This window comes from Moschus berezovskii, chromosome 16 (genome assembly GCF_049115385.1).
Source record: "Moschus berezovskii isolate FMDL1 chromosome 16, NW_MosBer_1.0, whole genome shotgun sequence".
Lineage (NCBI taxonomy): Eukaryota > Metazoa > Chordata > Mammalia > Artiodactyla > Moschidae > Moschus > Moschus berezovskii.
This window is the reverse complement of record NC_142475.1, coordinates 22283540-22305419: the sequence shown is the minus strand read 5'-3', so window position 1 is coordinate 22305419 and position 21880 is coordinate 22283540.

The following is a 21880-nucleotide window of genomic DNA, read 5'->3' as shown; positions in this document are numbered from 1 at the left end:
CACTTTCACTTTCATGCATTGGAGGAGGAAATGGCAACCCACTCCAGTATTCTTGCCTGGAGAATCCCAGGGATGGGGGAGCCTGGTGGGCTGCCATCTATGGGGTCGCAGAGTGTCGGACATGACTGAAGCAACTTAGCAGCAGCAAAAATTCTGGACACTTAAAACAAATAGGCGGCAGACTGGACTGATAATCAGAAAACCAGGATTTTTTTTTAATTTATTTTTTATTGGAGGCAAATTATTTTACAATATTATATTGGTTGGTTTTGCCATACGTTGACATGAATTCGCCCCGGGGGTACATGAGTTCCCCCTCCTGAACCCCCCTCCCACCTCCTTCCTCCCTTTATCCTCCCCCAGGGTCATCCCCGCACGCCAGCCCCGAGCATCCTGTAACATGCATCGACCGTGAACTGGTGATTTGTTTCACATATGACAACATACATATTTCAATGCCATTCTCCCAAATCATCCCACCCTCACCCTCTCCCACAGAGTCCCAAAGACTGTTCTATACATCTGTGTCTCTTTTGCTGTCTCGTATACAGGATTATCATTTGCATCTTTCTAAATTCCATATATGTGCGTTAGTATACTGTATTGGTGTTTTTCTTTCTGGCTTACTTCACTCTGTATAATAGGCTCCAGTTTCATCCACCTCATTAGAACTGATTCAAATGCATTCTTTTTAATGGCTGAGTAATACTCCATTGTGTATATGTACCAAAGCTTTCTTATCCATTCGTCTGCAGATGGACATCTAGGTTGCTTCCATGTCCTGGCTATTATAAACAGTGCTGCAATGAACATTGGAGTACATGTGTCTCTTTCAATTCTGGTTTCCTCGGTGTATATGCCCAGGAGTGCGATTGCTGGATCATATGGCAGTTCTATTTCCAGTTTTTTGAGGAATCTCCACACTGTTCTCCATAGTAGCTGTTCTAGTTTGCATTCCCACCAACAGTGTAAGAGGGTTCCCTTCCCTCCACATCCTCTCCAACATTTATTGCATGTAGACTTTTGGATGGCAGCCATTCTGACTGGTGTGAAATGGTATCTCATTGTGGTTTTGATTTGCATCTCTCTGATTATGAGGGATGTTGAGCATTTTTTCATGTGTTTGTTAGCCATCTTTATGTCTTCTTTGGAGAAATGTCTGTTTAGTTCTTTGGCCCATTTTTTGATTGGGTCATTTATTTTTCTGGAATTGAGCTGCAGGAGCTGCTTGTATATTTTGGAGATTAATCCTTTATCAGTTGCTTCATTTGCTATTATTTTCTCCCATTCTGAAGGCTGTCTTTTCACCTTACTTATAGTTTCCTTTGCTGTGCAGAAGCTTTTGATTTTAATTAGGTCCCATTTGTTTATTTTTGCTTTTATTTCCAATATTCTGGGAGGTGGGTCATGGAGGATCCTGCTGTGATTTATGTCAGAGAGTGTTTTGCCTGCATTCTCCTCTAGGAGTTTTATAGTTTCTGGTCTTACATTTAGCTCTCTAATCCATTTTGAGTTTATTTTTGTGTATGGTGTTAGGAAGTGTTCTAGTTTCATTCTTTTACAAGTGGCTGACCAGTTTTCCCAGCACCACTTGTTAAAGAGACTGTCTTTTCTCCATTTTAGATTCTTGCCTCCTTTGTCAAAGATAAGGTGTCCATAGGTGCGTGGGTTTATCTCTGGGCTTTCTATTTTGTCCATTGATCTATATTTCTTTCTTTATGAGAGTACCATACTGTCTTGATGACTGTGGCTTTGTAGTAGAGCCTGAAGTCCGGCAGGTTAATTCCCCCAGTTCCATTTTTCTTCCTCAAGATTGCTTTGGCTATTTGAGGTTTTTTGTATTTCCATACAAATTGTGAGATCATTTGTTCTAGTTCTGTGAAAAATATTGTTGGTAGCTTGATAGGGATTGCATTGAATGTATAAATTACTTTGGATAGTATACTCATTTTTACAATATTTATTCTTCCAATCCATGAACATGGTATATTTCTCCATCTATTAGTGTCCTCTTTGATTACTTTCAGTAGTGTTTTATAGTTTTCTACGTACAAGTCTTTTGTTTCCTTAGGTAGATATATTCCTAAGTATTTAATTCTTTTCGTTGCAACAGTGAATGGAATAGTTTCCTTAATTTCTCTTTCTATTTTTTCATTATTAGTGTATAGGAATGCAAGGGATTTCTGTGTGTTGATTTTATATCCTGCAACGTTACTGTAATCATTGATTAGCTCTAGTAGTTTTCTGGTAGAGTCTTTAGGGTTTTCTGTGTAGAGGATCATGTCATCAGCGAACAGTGAAAGTTTTACTTCTTCTTTTCCAATTTGTATTCCTTTTATGTCTTTTTCTGCCCTGATTGCTGTGGCCAAAACTTCCAGAACTATGTTGAATAGTAGTGGTGAGAGTGGGCACCCTTGTGTTGTTCCTGACTTTAGGGGAAATGCTTTCAGTTTTTCACCATTGAGGATAATGTTTGCTCTGGGTTTGTCATATATAGCTTTTATTATGTTGAGGTATGTCCCTTCTATTCCCACTTTCTGGAGGGTTTTTATCATAAATGGATATTGAATTTTATCGATGGCTTTCTCTGCATCTATTGAGATAATCATATGATTTTTATTTTTCAGTTTGTTAATGTGGTGTATTACGTTGATTGATTTGCGGATATTGAAGAATCCTTGCATTCCTGGGATAAAACCCACTTGGTCATGATGTATGATCTTCTCAATATGTTGTTGGATTCTGATTGCTAGAATTTTGTTAAGGATTTTTGCATCTATGTTCATCAGTGATATTGGCCTGTAGTTTTCTTTTTTTGTGGGGTCTTTACCAGGTTTTGGGATTAGGGAAAGCCAGGATTTTTGTTGAGACTCATCAGCTTGGAGAATTTTATTGATCACTTATCCTCAATGTGAACATTAGTAATCATTAAAATTTTTCCACATTTCAAATTCTAGGCAACTATAATTTAATGTTAAAAGCTATATATTAGACTGAGAATTTCTAAATGGTAGAATCTTGTCTAAATATTTGATTTATGTAGTACTTACACATCTAAAGAGAACTTGAAATCTTTGTTTCTAATGTTGACAATTTGTCAAATTTCAAATGTATTTTCCTTATTACCTTTTCATATCTAATATGTTGAGGAACTCAATACAGGAAGGGCTTCAAACAATCATATCTTTGGAACTAGTTTTATTTAGAAGTCTCAATCCAGATGTCTGAGTAAAGAGTACATGAACTTTTATCATGTTTTTTGGCATTTATGGGAAATACAGTCTTAGTTTAATTTAGTATTGGAGAAGGAAAAGGCAACCCACTCCAGTACTCTTGCCTGGAGAATCCCATGGAAGGAGGAGCCTGGTGGGCTACAGTCCATGGGGTCACCAAGAGTCAGACATGACTGAGTGACTGAGCAATTAATTTAGTATAGAGAATATGGTACCTTTAGGTTTTTTCATAAGATAGATGCTTATTAAATATTTGGCAGGAGGAAGTTTTGAAATACTTAGGATTACTAGGAAACTTCGTGCACGACTTCAGACTAGGGAGTTTTGTACATATGACTATATAATTTCATTTACATATTCCTTTAGTAATATAAAATTTGAATTTCAAAAGACTAAAATAGATATTATGAATAATAGTTTGTTTCAACAATGTATATTCTAAAAGTTTTTGACTTAACTTGTAAGTCCTCTTTTCCTGGAAAAAAAATCCTCCTCTGTCACATTGTCATACAACATCCTATTACCCTATTTTCCCAGGCTGGCAGGAAACTGTCCACTATTGACGTCTGGAATGGGGAAATATTTCTCTCTGATCATCTTCTTTGACTGAAACTTCATCTACATGAAATACTTAGATGAGACTATCAGGAAATTTAAGTAGTTCCTAACTTTTTGTACTAATGAGGTAAAAACCTTTCTTCCTATGATATATAACAAAACCAGACTTTCATATTTACGATATCCCAGTGTTTGAATTCTGTCTTCTCTCATCAATCAGTAAATAAATTTATATCGTGTGTCTGCTATGTACAATACGTAGCCATCCTTCTGAGGACTACCTTTGCTACCTGGAAAACTAACCAAAATATAGACCTGGTCACAGTCTGGTTTTTTCTGAATATAATGGCTGAAATGACAGAAATAGAGTTTCACTGAAATTAAAAGCAAATAACCTTGTGAGGGTCAAGCATTTATATTTTAATGTTAATCGTTGCAATCACAATTTTATATTTTTATAACTAGATGAACTGGAAACACTAGAAGGAATAAAAATAAGGAAATGAAAATTAACTTTGGATCTTTAACATTAACAAAGTGGTGCTGGTTGGACTACAAAGTAAGATTTGGGCTTTCAATTCATTCATTCATTCATTTATGTACTCAATCAAATATACTTCCTCAGCATTTGTAATGTGCCACCCTCTCTTCTAAAGGCTGGGTATAGAAAGACAAGTTGCATCCAGAAACAGGATGACAGTATTTATTAACTGTGTTCTGGGAAAGAGAAGTGATCCTAAGATGAGAAGAACAGAAAGCTGAGTAAATGGGAGCCTGTGTTCAATGTTGACTACTCACATATTTGGCCCCAGGCCAGCCCTGCTTTCCTTCAGGATGACACTTTAGCAAGAATAAACAAAAGCAAGTGTGTAGATTAGAGGAAAAACAAACAAACAAACCCATATCTTTCAACTTTTTACTGACAACTATTATTTCTGTATGTGAGTACTTCTGTAGTTTCAATAAAACAATCTGATTGCAATAACAGTTTATTTGGCAATCTCTCTGACTTAAAAGATGCATTAATTTTTCTTTAGTGTAGCTACTGGTTTATGGTTCACCACATTGTAAATGATATGGAAGGTTCACCTTACTCGAGTAAACAACAATATAAAATATCAACAAACACAGAAAATAACATATTGATTTTAATTAAATGAATTCCTCAGTGCTTTGTCCTCAGTCTTATTCTTTTCATATTTGTTTAAGCCTCCTAAGGTTTCCTTTTTAACAATGTGACATAATTTTGCAGTAGAAGACTTTAGACACAGCTATAACATGAAAAGATCTTGCTGGGATAATCCCATGGAAAGAGGAGCCTGGTGGGCTACAGTCCATAGTGTCACTAGGAGTCAGACACGGCTGAGCAACTAACATACACACAACAGGAAAAGAAGCCGTCTCTTAAGTCAACCTTCTAAGAGATGTATTCTGTCCCCCTGTTTTTCCTTGTTCTGTCATAGTTAATCATTTATTATGACATACAGAAGACAGAGAGGATCTTGAACTCTGGGAAATAGGAAGAAACAAAAAGATTTCTTGAGATCACTGCAATACAATAGTTTGCTATACAATAATCTTTGCATAATTATGCCCAGTAAAGAGTAAAGCATGCACACTTGGTTTCTAACACAAATATCCAGATCCCATTCATGAAGAGACTGAAGAGAATTATTAGCCACCATGTAAATATATAACTTAAGTAAGAAATGCTTCAGTGGAAATATTGCTTATTAATGGATTATTATGTATTATGGATTGAATTGTGCCTCCCTCAAACTTCTACATTGAAATTCTAACCTCCAGTAAGTACTTCAGATTGTGACCTTATTTGGAGGGAGAATCTTTACAGAGGTAATCGAGTTAAAATCAGGTCATTATTATTGGCAGTAATCCAATATGACTGGTGTCCTTTTAAAAAGGGGAAATTTGGAGATGGATACACACACAGGGAGAACACCATGTGAAGATGAAGGCAGAGGTTGGGGTAATGCTTATACAAATCAAATGATGCCAGAGAGTCCCAGCAAAATACCAGAAATTAGCAGAGAGGCATGGAACAGGTTCTTCTTCATAACCTTCAGAAGGACCCAACCCTGCTGACACCTTGGTCTTAGATGTCTAGCCATCAGAACTGTGAGACAAATTTTCATTGCTTAATCTACCCAGTTTATGGTACTTCATTGTGGCAGCTGTAGCAAACTACAAATGATAAAACTCTCATCTAATACTGTCTTCAAAATATTGCCTAAGGCTGTGCTTATTGCTGACAAAATGTTTGGTTTTTTTTTTTTTTTAACTCTATGGCTACTAGTATTATAATTTCAATAGTAATAGCTAGGTTTAAAAAAAAATTTTTAGCACTTACCATATCACAAGCTCTGTTTGATCATTTCTGATCCAATGAGATGAATGGACAGTGACAAAAAGATTTTTTCATGTTAAAAGAGTAATTTTATTACTTTATTGAGCACTAATTATTGTTTTATTAAGCCACTGAAGGTTTGGGGGTGGAACTAAATTATTTCCTTACACTAATATGCAGATTGTCACCTTGAAGTGAGATGCTGCTCCAACAAAATATGAAAATGTAAAGCCATAGGTTAGATGGGGGCTTTCCAGGTGGCACAGTGGTAAAGAATGCCAGTGCGTGCCTGACAGTGCAGGAGAAATGAGATGTGTTTGATCCCTAAGTCAGGAAGATCCCCTAGAATAGAAAACAGCGACCTGCTCCAGTGTTCTTGTCTGGAAAATTCCATGGACAGAGGAACCTGCTAACAGACTATGGTGTTGCAAAGAGTTGGATAGGACTGAGCATGCACACACACATTAGGGTAGATGGAAGGTGATGGGGAAACATACTTAAGTCAGGGAATATGGCAAAATCTTTGCTTAAAAAACATTGACTACTCTAACGTAGAAGGAAGATCTGTCTACAGATGATTTCTAATTAGATGTTGAAATGGTTCATAGCCCTAGTGTGTGTTGTCTATTATTAACTGTAGTTCACAAAAAATTACAAAATGTGATGAGCTCAGGCAAAAATAAGCTAGCAAGCAGAAATAAAAGAGAGTTCATAAATCCAAGGTCTTTCAGGGTTGGGAAACTGAACTACTTGTAGAGATTGAATTAAAAAGACTGAGTGATAAGATGCAGTTAAACAAAATGTTATCAGTTGAATAGTGACTCAGAGCATAGATCAAAGTAGGATTTGGCTTAATCACAGTTGTGCAAAGAGTCTAATGACAACCACCATTAAGTAGAGCGGAAAAAAGGTATGAGGAAGTAGCCATGCAAAATGAATTTGAATATTATTTTTAGGAAATAGCTTTGGATATGATTACTAACTAACACAAAACTGGCTGGAATAAACAGATCAGAAATCTACACAGTTTTTGAGGGGATTGTATTCTCAAGAAAACCAAAAGTGTGCTCCTTAAAAAGGTATTTTTAAATTCAGATAATAACATTAATTTTTATACTCCCACATACAGAAAGTAGCCACGGAATGCCTCCTCCAAGGATGACATCCTCTCCAAACTCTTTTCAGATGCGACTAGAATAATGACCAGGAAGAGGCCCCAAGAGTTCATAACCAGAGGCCACAGAGAGGAAATGATAATTCTTCCCAGGAAGTAGAATCAAGGCCTAGTCCAGCAACTTCTTCTTTACCCTATCACCACCTGAAGTGTGAGGCTTCCAAAATATTTTTGCAGTGGTATTTCAGAATTACTAAAAATCAATGACTGTGTGTCCTCTATTCTCCCCCTTTCCAATTCAGAATACTTAATGGAGGAGCACTGTACTGTTTTCTTTGGGTAGGAGGCAGATGTGAGTTTGTTTGATTTATGAGAGGAAGAAAGAAACAGATTTTGTTGACCAGAATTTGGACTGTGGCTGAGACTGTGTTATGTATTCAACACATTATTTTCTCTCCTGGGCACACAAGTTATTTTCCCTTGAAATTAACCTGAGGGCTATGTGACTTGATTTAGGTCAATGGAGCATAAGCAGAAATAATATAAAACACTTTTAGACCCAGCCCATAAAACAGTATTGAACAATATAAACAATTCTTTATTCTTGTATTCCCCTTCAGTATTAACCTTATACATTTTTTCAGATGTACCTAAATACAGGAGCATCCTTGGTTCATGAGTCACCATTAAAAGGGGAGTGTCAGAAGAGCTGCCTGATTTTCACTGGACTGTTATTTGAATGAAAAAATAAGAGATCTGAAGTCTTTATTAATCTAGCATAGTCAAGTCTATTCTGCCTGAAACAGAAATCTTAGGGACAGTGCAGCCCATGCCAGACCAATTTCTACTCAATATTTGCAAACATGGAGAGAGACTCAATTCAGTTCAGTTCAGTCACTCAGTCATGTCCAACTCTTTGCGACCCCATGAATCACAGCACACCAGGCCTCCCTGTCCATCACCAACTCCCAGAGTTCACTCAAACTCATGTCCATCGAGTCGGTGATGCCATCCAGCCATCTCATTCTCTGTTGTCCCGTTCTCCTCCCGCCCCCAATCCTTCCCAGCATCAGATTCTTTTCCAGTGAGTCAACTCGTCGCATGAGGTGGCCAAAGTATTGGAGTTTCAGCTTTAGCATCAGTCCTTCCAATGAACACCCAGGATTGATCTCCTTTAGAATGAACTGGTTGGATCTCCTTGCAGTCCAAAGAATCGGTCACAACTGAGTGACTGAACTGAACTGAACTGAGTCTCTCTCCATGTTTGCAAATATTGAGTAGAAATTGGTCTGGCATGGGCTGCACTGTCCCTAAGATTTCTGTTTCAGGCAGAATAGACTTGGCTATGCTAGATTAATAAAGACTTCAGATCTCTTATTTTTTCATTCAAATAACAGTCCAGTGAAAATCAGGCAGCTCTTCTGACACTCCCCTTTTAATGGTGACTCATGAACCAAGGATGCTCCTGTATTTAGGTACATCTGAAAAAATGTATAAGGTTAATACTGAAGGGGAATACAAGAGTAAAGAATTGTTTATATTGTTCAATTTTTATAAATTTAAATCTTTGATACATCTGGACTTAATTTTAGGATAAAACATCATATAGAATTCCATTTTTTTCAGATGGCTAAGTGGTAGTTCTGACTGTATTTTGAATAATATAGGTTTACCTCTTTCTCTGTCAATTTAATATTTCTATGTTAAATCCTCATTGGTACTTCTTCCTATATCTAGAGTCTCTGTACTTTTTATCCTTCATTTAAAAATATATTTTCATGTAGAATGCATTTTCCCTGGTTTTCCTTACTGATTTAATTTTCTTTATTTTGCTGACATTTCCTCATGTCCCTTAGGTGTTGATGTTCCCAGTATCTTGTCCTTGGTGGATTTTCCGTCTCATTTTTTATGTTCCTCTAAGATGTTCTCATCTACTTACATGCTTTATAATAATATTCATTTGGAAAGGGCTCCAAAATTATGTCTCCTTGTCTGGGCTCTCTCTAGAATGCCAGAACAATCACCTCTTATGTGTGTCTCTCTCTTTATTCTCTTTTATCTCAAATGCAGCATATCTAAAATGGAAGATCATCATTCCTGTTAACCCCTCCTCCTCAGCCTAAATCTGTTTCCTTTTTGCATTGCTTAACTCAGTCAAAAGCAGCATTGCCCCTCCTATTGCTCAAAATGGAAAATTCAGATTCATACATACTTATTCATAAATAAAGTCTTTTGAACCTCCCTTTTCATAATTTTCATGTTAACTCGCATGCAAAAACATTCTCAAATACACATTCTAGCCTCATCCACTAATTTGGGACTTGCCTCTTAATTTTTGCTGTTGTTTAGCCTCTAAGTCATGTCTGACTTTTTTGTGACAACATGAATTGTAGCCCACCAGGCTTCTCTGTCCATGGGATTTCCCAGGCAAGAATACTAGAGTAGCTTTCCATTTCCTTCTCTAGGGGATCTTCCTGACCCAGGGATCATACCTGCATCTCCTCTTTACTACTTAGCCCCAGGGAAGCCCCACCTCTTATTTAGACTATGACAAGGCCTCTGTACCACATTCTCTATCCTCAATATCTTCATTTTTATTCATTCATCCTTTAGACAGTTTTCAGAGATATAAACACAGATCTGATCATGGTACCTCCTATATCTCCACCAACTTCCTTCAGATTTTACCATCTTCTTTAATGTATCTTTAGCTTAACTGTTTATTCTTGCCTTGCACTATAAACTTTGTGTTACAGTTAGAGACTTCTATGGTGGCCCAGTGGTTAAGACGCTGTCCTATCAATGCAGAGGGTGCAGGTTCAATCCCTGCTCAGGGAACTAAGGTCCCACATGCTGTGCGACATAGCCAAAAAATAAAAATGAGTAAACTTTGTGTTACAGTTATTTTGGGCTTCTCACTATACACCAAACATAATTGTATTCTTTCGTACCTCCAAATATTTGCTTTCAAGTCCACTTTTCCTTCTTTGTCTGCCTAACATATACCTGTGCATCCTTCATGACTTATCTAATTGCTAGTTTTCTTTTGCTTCCCATATATTCCATTTGTGTCCTCATGCACTTTAAATAAACTTTGTTTAATAATAACTTAAATAACATCTATGGCAAAATATCTAAATTACTTATTTGAATGATTTTGCTTGAGGAGAGTTCTTATTCATAACATTATCCAACCTGTAACAAAGTTCATGCCATAGAGCAAATGTTCAAAAACTGTCTCTAAAATGGCATTAAAACTGGAAGAAAATCACTAATAAGATCTGACCCTTTTTTTTCCACATAACAGCATCAGTCAGTTCAGTCGCTCAGTCTTGTCTGACTCTTTGAGACCCCGTTGACTGCAGCACAACAGGTCTCCCTGTCCATCACCAACTCCTGGAGTTCACTCAAACTCATGTCCATCATGTCAGTGATGCCATCCAGCCATCTCATTCTCTGTCGTCTCCTCTCCTCCTGCCTTCAATCTTTCCCAGCATCAGGGTCTTTTCAAATGAGTCAGTTCATCGCATCAGGTGGCCAAGGCATTCCAGCTTCAGAATCAGTCCTTCCAATGAATATTCAGGACTGATTTCCTTTAGGATGGACTGCTTGGATCTCCTTGCAGTCCAAGAGACTATCCAGAGTCTTCTCCATCACCCCAGTTCAAAAGATTCAATTCTTCGGTGCTCAGCTTTCTTTAGTCCAACTCTCACATCCATACATGACCACGGGAAAAACCGTATCTTTGACTAGACAGAACTTTGTTGGCAAAGTAATGTCTCTGCTTTTTAATATGGGTCTAGGTTGGTCATAACTTTTAACTTCATGACTCCAGTCACCATCTGCAGTAATTTTGCAGCCCCCAATAATAGTCTTTCACTGTTTCCATTGTTTCCCCATCTATTTGCCATGAAGTGATGGGACCAGAGGCCAGGATCTTAGTTTTCTGAATATTGAGTTTTAGGCCAACTTTTTCACTCTCCTCTTTCATTTTCATCAAGAGGCTCTTTAGTTCTTCTTAGCTTTCTGCCATAAGGCTGGTGTCATCTGCATATCTGAGGTTATTGATATTTCTCCCAGAAATCTTGATTCCAGCTTGTGCTTCATCCAGTCCATCATTTCTCATGATGTACTCTGCGTATAAGTTAAATAAGCAGAGTGGCAGTATAGCCTTAACACACTCCTTTCCTGATTTGGAACCAGTCTGTTGTTCCATGTCCATTTCTGACTGCTGCTGCCTGAACTGCATATAGATTTCTCAAGATGCAGGTCAGGTTGTCTGGTATTCCCATCTCTAAGAATTTTCCATAGTTTGTTGTGATCCACACAGTCAGAGGCTATGGCATAGTCAATAAAGCCGATGTTTTTCTGAAACTCTCTTGCTTTTTCGATGATCCAACAGATGTTGGCAATTTGATCTCTGGTTCCTCTGTCTTTTCTAAATCCAGGTTGAACATCTGAAAGTTCACAGTTCACATCCTGTTGAAGACTGGCTTGCAGAATTTTGAACATTGCTTTACCGGCATGTGAGATGAGTGCAATTGTGTGGTAGTTTGAGCATTGTGTAGCATTGCCTTTCTTTGGGATTGGAATGAAAACTGACCTTTTCCAGTCCTGTGGCCACTGCTGAGTTTTCCAAATTTGCTGACATATTGAGTGCAGCACTTTCATAGCATCAACTTTTAGGATTTGAAATAACTCAACTGGAATTTCATCACCTCCACTAGCTTTGTTTGTAGTGATGCTTCCTAAGGCTTACTTGACTTTGCATCCCAGGATGTCTGGCTCTAGGTGAGTGATCACACCATCATGATTAGCTGGGTCATGAAGATCTTTTTGCTTAGTTCTGTGTATTCTTGCCACCTCTTCTTAATATCTTCTGCTTCTATTAAGTCCATACCATTTCTGTTTTTTATTGTGCCCTTTTGCATGAAATGTTCCCTTGGTATCTCTAAGTTTCTTGAAGAGCTCTCTTGTCTTTACTATTCTATTGTTTCCCTCTATTTCTTTGCATTGATTTCTGAGGAAGGCTTTCTTATCTCTCCTTGCTATTCTTTGGAACTCTGCATTCAAATGGGTATATCTTTCCTTTTCCCCTTTGCCTTTCACTTCTCTTCTATTCACAGCTATTTGTAAGGCCTCCTCAGACAACCATTTTGCCTTTTTGCATTTCTTTTCCTTGGGGATGATCTTTATCTCTGCCTCCTGTACAATGTCATGAACCTCTGTCCACAGTTCTTCAGGCACTATGTTTATCAGATCTAATGCCTTGAATCTATCTGTCACCTCCATTGTATAATTGTAAGGGATTTGATTTAGGTTATACCTGAATGTTCTAGTGGTTTTCCTTACTTTCTTCAATTTCAGTCTCAATTTGGCAATAAGGAGTTCATGGTCTGAGCCATAGTCAGCTCCCAGTCTTGTTCTTGCTGACTGTATAGAACTTCTTCATCGCTGGCTGCAAGGAATATCAGTTCAGTTCAGTCACTCAGTCGTGTCCGACTCTCCACGACCCCATGAATCACAGCACGCCAGGCCTCCCTGTCCATCACCAACTCCCGGAGTTCACTCAAACTCATGTCCACAGAGTCGGTGATGCCATCCAGCCATCTCATTCTCCGTCGTCCCCTTCTCCTCCCGCCCCCAACCTTTCCCAGCATCAGAGTCTTTTCCAGTGAGTCAACTCATCGCATGAGGTGGCCAAAGTATTGCAGTTTCAGCTTTAGCATCAGTCCCTCCAATGAACATCCAGGATTGATCTCCTTTAGAATGGACTGGTTGGATCTCCTTGCAGTATAAGGGACTCTCAAGAGTCTTCTCCAACACCACAGTTCAAAAGCATCGATTCTTCGGCGATCAGCCTTCTTCACAGTCCAACTCTCACATCCATACATGACCATGGGAAAAACCATTGCCTTGACTAGACGGACCTTGGTTGGCAAAGTAATGTCTCTGCTTTTTAATATACTATCAAGGTTGGTCATAACTTTCCTTCCAAGGAGCAAGCGTCTTTTAATTTCCTGGCTGCTATCACCATCTGCAGTGATTTTGGAGCCCAAAAAAAATAAAGTCTGACACTGTTTCCACTGTTTTTCCATCTATTTCCCATGAAGTGATGGGACCAGATGCCATGATCTTTGTTTTCTGAATGTTGAGCTTCAAGCCAACCTTTTCACTCTCCTCTTTCACTTTCATCAAGAGGCTTTTGAGTTCCTCTTCACTTTCTGCCATAAGGGTAGTGTCATCTGCATATCTGAGGTTATTGATATTTCTCCCAGCAATCTTGATTCCAGCTTGTGCTTCTTCCAGCCCAGCGTTCCTCATGATGTACTCTGCATAGAAGTTAAATAAGCAAGGTGACAATATACAACCTTGACGTACACCTTTTCCTATTTGGAACCAGTCTGTTGTTCCATGTCCGGTTCTAACTGTTGCTTCCTGACCTGCATACAGGTTTCTCAAGAGGCAGGTCAGGTGGTCTGGGATTCCCATCTCTTTCAGAATATAATCAGTCTTATTTCAGTATTGACCATCTGGTGATGTCCATGTGTAGAATCTTCTTTTGTGTTGTTGAAAGAGGATGTTTGCTATAATCAGTGCATTCTCTTGGCAAAACTCTGTTAGCCTTTGCCCTGCTTCATTCTGTATTCCAAGGCCAAATTTGCCTGTTACTCCAGGTATCTCTTGACTTTCTGTTTTTGAATTCCAGTCCCCTGTAATGACAAGGACATTTTTTTTGGCTATAAGTTCTAGAAGGTCTTGTAGGCCTTCATAGAACCATTCAACTTCAGCTTCTTCAGCATAACTGGAGTAATTTCTGGAGTGATGCCCACAGATACTGAGACAGAACTGTGTTTGAGCGTCCCCTGTGGAGATATGGGTCAGCAGTGGCCTGCCACAGGGACAGGGGCTCTGGGTGCAGCAGACTTGGGTATGGCATAAGCCCTCTTGGAGGAGGTTGCCATTAACCCCACCATAGAGCCACCAGAACTTACACAGGTCTGTGGAAACAGACTCTTGGCATATACAGACAGAACCTTGTGTGCACCAGGACCTGGGAGAAAGGAGCAGTGACCCCACAAGAGACTGACCCAGACTTGCCCGTGTGTGTCCAGGAGACTCCAGCACAGGCATGGGTCGGTGGTGGCCTGCTGCAGGGTTGCAGGCACTAATTGTAGCAGTGTATGGATGGGACCTTTTGAAGGAGGTTGCCATTAGCTTTATTACCGCCACCATAGTCTGGCCCCAGGTAAATAACAGGGAGGGAATACAGCCCTGCCCATCAACGGAAAATTGGATTAAAGATTTACTGAGCATGGCCCCGCCCATCAGTACAAGATGAAATTTCCCCCTCAGTCTCTCCCATCAGTAAGCTTCCATAGGCTTCTTATCTTTCATCAGAGGGCAGACACACTGACAACCACAATCACAGGGAAGTCACCAATTAATCACATGGACCACAGCCTGTCTAACTCAATGAAACTATCAACCATGCCATGTGGGCCACCCAAGACGAACGGGTCATGGTGGAGAGTTCTGACAAAACGTGGTCCACTGGAGAAGGGAATGGCAAACCACTTTAGTGCCTTGAGAAGCCCATGAACAGTATGAAAAGGCAAAAAGATAGGACACTGAAAGATGAACTCCCCTGGTCGGTAGGTGCCCAGTATGCTACTGGAGATCAGTGGAGAAATGACTCCAGAAACAGTTAAGAGAAGGTGCCAAAGCAAAAACAATGCCCAGTTGTAGATGTGACTGGTGATGGAAGTCCAATACTATAAAGAGCAATATTGCATAGGAACCTGGAATGTTAGGTCCATGAATCAAGGCTGGAAGTGGTCAAAAAGATGGCAAGAGTGAACATCGACATTTTAGGAATCAGTGAACTAAACTGGACTGGAATGGGTGAATTTAACTCTGCTGCTGCTGCTGCTGAGTCACTTCAGTCGTGTCCGACTCTGTGTGACCCCATAGACGGAAGCCCACCAGGCTCCCCTGTCCCTGGGATTCTCCAGGCAAGAACACTGGATGGGGTTGCCATTTCCTTCTCCAATGTATGAAAGTGAAAAGTGAAAGTGAAGTCGCTCAGTCGTGTCCGACCCTTAGCGACCCCATGGACTGCAGCCTACCAGGCTCCTCCATCCATGGGATTTTCTAGGCAACAGTACTGGAGTGGCTTGCCATTGCCTTCTCCGGAATTTAACTCAGATGACCATTATTTCTAATATTGTGGGCAAGAATCCCTCAGAAGAAATGGAGTAGCCATCATAGTCAACAAAAGAGTCTGAAATGCAGTACTTGGATGCAATCTCAAAAACGACAGAATGATCTCTGTTCATTTCCAAGGCAAACCATTCAATATCACATAACAGCATACATTCCAGTTATCCTGTCTGAATTGATTTAGATGAATTACCTCTTCATTAATTATAGTGTTTTGGTAATTCTAGGTCCCTCTCTCCCACAACTTGAGATAATGTATCCAGTTTCTTCTGTTTACTTTTTGGAACAGTCAGGGAATGGAATGGAATCTGCACAAGGAACAGAGTGAATGATACAAAGAACAGAATTAATTATGAATGACTGAGGAACTATCTGCAGGTTGGTCCACTCAACTGACCATCAAGAGCAGCAGTAGTGTTAGCACTCTAACTAGGTTATGAGGCTGAAGTTGATTGCTTCTTGCTTCTTGATCATGCAGAGTTCCTTCTGTTGTTTAAATGTCACATTTTCAGTGTCTACCTTGACCAATCCATTTGAGATGATAACCTCTGTATACTCTGATACCCATACTTTGCTCTACTTTTATAAATTCTTGTAGTACTTATAGTATATAATTTATTTAATAATTTATCCACTCCAGACTTTTTGTGTTTACTGTTTGTATGGTATACCATTTCATCCATCTGTTTGCAATCTCTGTGTCTTTAAAGCATAGATAGATAGCTATAACTGGAGCATACATTTTGTTTATGCTCACAAGTTCTGCTTTTTAGTGGAAAGTTTATGCCTTTAAAATTTAATGCAGTCATGGATGTGGTTGGATTTGGATCTACTATATTTTTTATTATTTGTTTTCACTTTCTTTCCTCTGTTTTTTGTTCTCATGTTACTGATTTCTGGATTACTGCAATATTTTGGATTACTTTTGGATTACTGCAATATTTTTAAGAATTTTATTTTAATTGGTCTTTTGGATTTTAGTTATGCATATTTGAATATTTCATGTATTTACTCTAGGGATTAAAATATACATTCTTATCACTGCACAGTTTACTCAGAATTTATATTGTACTACTTCACATAAAATATATATTGGGATACATATTGAAATCATACAGGTCTATGAACCACCTACATCCTTTAAGTTATAAGTATCACATATATTATATCAATATACATTATAATCCCCAGAAGGATATGACATAATTTTTGGTTTAATCAGTCTTGTCTTTAAAGAAACTAAATGAAAAAAAATGTCTTTTGTACTTATCCAGATAGATACCATTTTGCCATTCTCATTTCTTCTTGAAAATGCAAGCTTTCACCTAAAATTTCTTTTCTTACTGAACAATTTCCTTTACCATTTCTTACAATGCAGATGTCTAGTGAAAATTTTTATAGTTTTCTTTTATTTGAAAATGTTTTTATTTCTTTTTCATTCTGGAAAAACTTGCTTTCATTGGATATGGAATTCTAGATTGATCATGTTTTTTTGTGTTTAAAAATTTTGTATTTAAATTTTTTTGCCTTTTGATCTTCATATTTTCTAATGAGAAATCAAAGATCATTGAAACTGTTGTTTCTTCTATGTCAAGTGTCATCGCTTTCTTGTTGCTTTTAAGATTTTCTCTCTGTTGTTGGCTTTCAATTATTTTATTTTGTTTTGTTTAATTTGATACTGCTTTGAGTTAAATGAGTTTCCTGAGCCTATAATATATGGTTTTCACAAAACTGGGGAAATTGTTAGTCATTATTCATTCAAACATTTCATCTGCTCTATTCTTTTTCCTCCCTACACTTTTAGAGTTGCATATGCATTTGAACTTTTGATATTGTTTCACAGATGCTCTGTTCAGTTTTTAAAATCTTTTTTCTTTCTGTTCATTAGACTGCATGACTTTTTTCAACATATTCAAGTTCAGAGACTCATTCTTCTGTTATCTTCGTTATGCACTTCCAACCACCCAGTTTATATTTTTCAGATATTAGATATTTCATTGAGGAGTCCTATTAGTCATTTTTATATATATACAGATTTAAGATTTTTCTCTATTGAAATTTCTTAGTTTTTCTCTACAAGCTTATTTTACTTTACCTTATTAAACATAGTTATAATAATTGTTTTAAAGTCTGCTAATTCAAATGTTTGGAAAATTTCTGGGCTGAACCCCACTGGCTGTATTTTCTTTTGGGAAAATAGGTTCTTCATATGCTGAGTGACTTGAAACTATAGTTTGTACTTTGTGAATGATATTTTTGTGGAAGTTCTATATTTTGTCATATCCCTCTGAACAATGTTTATATTTCTGTTTTAATAAGCAATATAGTTAATTAAACTATAAACACAGACTTAATCAGGAACTCAAGTCTTGATTCAGTTATGTTTTCCCTTTTTCTAGGTTGCTTGCAATCTGCCCAATCATTACATGATTCTAAAATCAGACAGAGATTTGGGCAGAATTGTCCACAATGTGAGCCTTCTCTATCCAACTCTTTGTGTTCAGTATTTTCCCTCTACTTTAACTGTGGATGCCCCAAACTGTGTCTCCTAGTTCATCAAGCTAGAATGACTATAAATTTTCTATCAGTGTTTTTCCTGCCTCATGTGGAGTCACTGGCAGCCTGTCTGTTTGTCCTCAAGATAAAGGATATAAAAACAGGAAACTTATCCTGTGTCTGTCCATATTTTATGTTTTGAGTCTCCTTCAGAATCTGTATGCTTTTCTTGTCTCATCAGAGTCTTTAGGTAACTTAGTTCAGTTGTCCAGAGTTTACAGTTGTTATCTTTGAGAAGGCCTTTTGGTTAGAAACTTGTTCAGCTACACTGGAACAGAACTGATATAATTTATTTATCCACTTTGTTATTATATTTTGTACCTCCAGGACAAGGATTTTTTAAAATACTGATGTGAAAAGTGTTTGTAACATAATTAATACTTCATATATGTCTGTACAATGACAATTAATAGATTTTTGAAAAGATGAAAAAGTATATAATAAACATTTAGATATAAGTACAACATCAACAATTAGGAAGACACAAAATTTAAAGGTGTAACATCCACTCACACTCATCAGACTGGCAAAAGTTAAATTCTGAGAGTACCAACATTGGCAAACATATAGAGAAATGGAAACTATAACACAGTTAGTAGGAGTGTAAATTAGTCACTATTAGATAGTAATTTTCATAAAACTGTAGAAAAATCTCAAGACTTGTGCACAGAGACACAAAAATGTACATAAATATTTGTAATAGCATGGATTTATAGTAACAAAAAATTTATAAACATGAAACTGTCAGTAAAATGCATTACAAAGAAATATTATAAAGTAGCTCAAATGAATAAAATAGAGATATGTTTCACCATGGAAAAATGTACAAATGCAATGTTAAGTTTAAAAAATGGATGGATATACATGGCATGGTATCATTTACTATGCATTTGAAAATGAATAAGCAACATTATATATTTTTATGGCCCATGTCATAAATTGACATAAACTTGGGTGAGAGTTATACTAAATTCAAATGAAGAGTTAACTGAGGGGATCAAGGCAAATGGTATCAGGAAGTAGAGTCACAGTTTAGTTTTCTCTTTTTTAAGTAGATGGTTAGTACATGCATTTTGGCAGAATAATAATATTTGAATAATAAAGGCTCCTCTTATTATTTTTTCTTAATAAGAAAAAAAAATAAGACCCCAGAATTTCAAAATAGGCAAGGGAGGTGAGCAGCTAATTAACAAATGGGAAAATACAAATAGCCAGCCCACACCTGGGATGTAGGTATAAATCCTGCATTTATAGTTTTGAATACACAGAAATGCTCAATGACATAAGCATTTGAACTATAACATTAAATAATCAGTTAATTTTCACTTTGGAAGCTCAGGCGGTAAAGAATCTGCCTGTAATGCAGGAGACCTGGGATTGATCCCACTTTATCAAATTAGTGAAGTTTTTAATAATGTAATAATAGTGACTTGGGCAAGATTTCTATAATAAAGGCAGGAAGAGGTCAAGAGATTCCTCCACAGATAAACTCTTATAAAACGTGGGCAAAAATACTAAAAAACCATCATTTGATGACACCAGAAAACATCCGATTTTGAGCAGAAACTTGAGAAATATTCACCTTACAAAGGGCAAGAACCCCAACTTTGTTACTTTCTTTTCAAAGGAAGCTTCACAACTTCCGCAGGTCAGATGGTGAGAAAAGACAACCTTAAGAGCTTGAAGAAGTAAGTAAAGTTCAGAGCCGTACAAGACCTGGAAATTATACACTCCAATATCTAAATATAAACTCTGCCCAAATCCCTGAATGACTTCTAAATTAATGTTTAAAAACTGATAAATAAGTGTACAATAATGATAGAATAATACAAAATAATTAAAATATCTTTGAAGTTTACTTAACTGAAAAGAGTGCCATGTGGAAATTCTAAGATTCAAAACTGTGTGTGGAGTGTGTCCTCACTTTTGCAGGAAAGAAAAAAAAGAATGGAAAGAAGGAAGAAATGTGGGATTTATACCTGTATCCCAGGTGTTAGCTACCTTCTTTACCTCTTGTTCCAACAGGACATTCTTTAGTGAACTCACTTCTGAACCTTCACAGACACAGAGAACATGCTTGTGGACACAGTGGGGTAAGAAACAGAAGGATGAATTGAAAGAGTAACACTGAAATATTTATATCACCATATGTAAAATAGACAGCCAGTGGGAATTAGCTGTGTGATGCAGGGAGCTCAAATCTACTGCTCCTACGTATTGTTGATCTAAAACAAATAGACTGCCAGATATTTCTCCAGCAAAGATGACTTTTAGAGGACCAGAGGAGAATCAGTCTGGGGTCTGCAATTATGGTAAGCCATGTGCATGTTCCCACATGGCAATGGAAGGAAAATACTTTTATAGAGGTGAAAAAGAAGTCAGGAGGGTCATAGTAGACAAAAATTCCATGGCTTTTCATTGGCTGAGTTTTTGCTAGAAAAGAAGAAAAATGTTTCTTTTTTCTTTTGGGCTCTGCTGTTACTGCAGGGTGTGACAACTCCCCCTTCTGGTCTCCCAGCTCTATTTAATTGAGGTTCCTGTTTATTAATTTTTTCTGTTTCCCCCCTTTTGATCAAGAACTTTGAGAGCATTGCTGGTCAGGAGTCAAGTTTTCTAGTTTCAGTGGCTCTTTGTCCCTTAAAGAAGGATCTTTTCTGAGTGTAGTGTCTCACTATGGGGAAAAAGTGTTGGTTAACCTATTGAAATTATATACAGGTAATAAGGAGAAGAAAGTCTCAGGCACTTTTTATCTAATGTCCATGTGTTATCAATATCTTAGACATTAGAGATCATCTGAAGCATTCAGTCCTCATCAAATACTTGACAACAAACTTCTAATAGGTCTCAAATGGTGAGAGTTTATGAGTTCCAAAAGGCATGGATCTGAGATTTAGAAGGACCAATGGCAGTATTTCAGCCAAGGTATTTGGTTGGAAGATTTCCACAAATTTTGTCAACTTAGTGTTATAATGAAAATTAAGTCTTAATAGAGCATACAACTAACCCAGAGGATTAAGAGTGGTAAGCACAGTGAAAATGTTGTAAAATCAGCCAAACAGTACTAACTTGTTGTAAGTAACTGAGCAATGAAGTGAGCTCCTTGATAGCCATGAAGTTTGAGAATTCCCAGGTAGGTATAATCTTTTTAAAATAAATTTTAGTTACAGAAGAGATGGTAGTCAAATTATCAAGTGAAGGCTTCCATACACTCTAAAAACGTATAGGCTATGACTTAAACATATTTATATTCATAAGATGGAGGAAATTATATGAAATCCACTTGCCAGACTACAAATGGTCCATCAAGCAGTTTAAAATGTCAGGGAGCAGTATGAATAGGCTTCCTTGGATTGTATGTCGTACAAGTGGAACAAGTTAAGTAGACAATTTTTGCAGCCTTGTTAACATTTTTCTTCCAATATTGATTCATGAAAACTATTATTTTGTCAATATACTAATAGTTTAATGTATGCAGAGGAGTGAGGAGTGGGCATTTAGAGTCTCTGTTAGGACTAGGTTGTTCTTTGGTCCAAATCAGAGCTTTCTCTTTTTGTCAAATCAAGAGTTGTTGAATTTCAAATCTTGCTTTTCCTTTTACTGGAACCAATTGTGGGGCTTCTGTAACCAGTTTGTCTAAATATCATTTGGGATAATACCCCTTAGGAACATGACAAAGATTTGGCTGCTATTGGTCCCTTAAGGGCAGCACTCCTTGTGAAAATATCAAGGTGATTTCCCTTACCTTTCAGAGAGTCATGTTTTAAAACCCTTAGAATCTTAATAATAGCTAAAGTAGCAGAGAAAAGTATTGCATCCAATAATTCCTCAACA